The sequence below is a fragment of the Vombatus ursinus genome, unplaced genomic scaffold, assembly GCF_900497805.2.
Source record: "Vombatus ursinus unplaced genomic scaffold, bare-nosed wombat genome assembly UNPS02014819.1, whole genome shotgun sequence".
Lineage (NCBI taxonomy): Eukaryota > Metazoa > Chordata > Mammalia > Diprotodontia > Vombatidae > Vombatus > Vombatus ursinus.
This window is the reverse complement of record NW_020954597.1, coordinates 2,570,554-2,571,926: the sequence shown is the minus strand read 5'-3', so window position 1 is coordinate 2,571,926 and position 1,373 is coordinate 2,570,554. Positions and strand designations below refer to the sequence as shown.

General features: G+C 62.6%; 1 protein-coding gene across 1 annotated transcript in view; it reads right to left on the bottom strand.

The window, feature by feature from the left end:
- The window catches only part of IMP4 (IMP U3 small nucleolar ribonucleoprotein 4), a 2,030-nt gene extending 1,835 nt beyond the window's left edge, over positions 1-195 (bottom strand). Inside the window, exon 1 of the mRNA XM_027836820.1 lies at positions 173-195. The gene's annotated coding sequence lies outside the window, so the exon portion shown is untranslated. The remainder of the gene's footprint in view (positions 1-172) is intronic.
- Between the last annotated feature and the right edge of the window lie 1,178 nt (positions 196-1,373).

The following is a 1,373-nucleotide window of genomic DNA, read 5'->3' as shown; positions in this document are numbered from 1 at the left end:
CGCGGCCAAGCTCCAGCAAGGAGCCCCCCTCCCCCGGCCCCTCCCCGGGGCCCTCTCTCCATCCCCCTCCGCCCCTCCCTCCATCTCCCCCACCCCAGCCAGGGGCGCACTCCAACCGCAGGCGCTGCCGACTCCCCACCCACCACCCAGCCCACCGAGCCGCAGCACGGACCATGCCTGCGGCCCGCCGGCGACACTCCTCGTGCTGGGACGGAAACCCAGCGCGCTGGGACGGAAACCCAGCGCACTTGCGCGACCCCGCCCTCCCTTCACGGGCAGGGGGCGTGGCCAGGGCGTGTGCGCGCCGACCAATCTCCCCTCTCTGGGCCAACCGTCTGCGGCGGGAGGCGGGGCCGAGGGAGGGAAGGCCTAGCGAGAGCCAATGAGCTCCGGCGCCTCTGACGTCGCCTCGGCCCGCCCCCGACGTCGCCTCGGCCCGCCCCCGGCGCCGCCTCGGCCCGCCCCCGACGTCGCCTCGGCCCGCCCCCGACGTCGCCTCGGCCCGCCCCCGGCGCCAGCTTCCGCTCGCAGTTGCCGGGGCCTCCGGCTTGGCTCTCGGGACCTCCGGCTTGGTTCCCGGGACCTCGTTCAAGGTGGCGCTCTAGGCCGTCACGAGCCCAGTGGCCTTTTTTTCCTAAAGCTCCCTTTGATCACGCTCGGTACCTCCCTCTGTGGGGGGGAGTGTGAGAGACCCACAGAAGGTCCCGTATGCGCTCCAATTTCTTTGCTTCGGTCCTTGGTTTTCCTTTGTTTCTAAGGAGGTGTGTTGGGAGCAGGTATCCGGAAATGGTGCCAGCCTTTAACTGACTGGCCTTCTTTCCCTTCCACCCCCTCACCTCACCCTCCCGTTCTGGGCTGTCCGGTGCAGCTGGTAGCTGGGGAGATTGCAGGGCTCCAGAGCCGAATCGAGTGGGGAAGAGCCCAGATTGAAGCCCTGCAGCAGGAGAAACAGAAGCTGCTTGAGCAGCTGAAGGTGGCACGAACACATTCTTTAACATCGGGAGGCCAAATAAATGATTTTGTTTGCTGACCATCCACCTAGTGCCTTTCTGGCCTATGCCTTCGAATCCTTCCTAGCCCTCGACGGTTACTTATCCTGGCTTCCCCCTACCTCCCTTGGGTATTGCTCAGGCTGTGAAGCTCAGCTCCCTCTTCCTGACATTTAAAGCAAAAAAGAAAAAAAAAAGGAAAGGAAAGCCCAGTACTGTCACAGAACTAGACAAAATCACAAGGTGGGTGGGGGTGGAAATAGGTGGGTGCAAGACCTCAAGAGAAATGATGACCAAAAGGGGTGGATGACAGAGATGCTTCTAAAAGCCATGAAAAGCACTTGTAAGTAGCACGAACAATAGATTGCTAGAGGAAGACCCCCG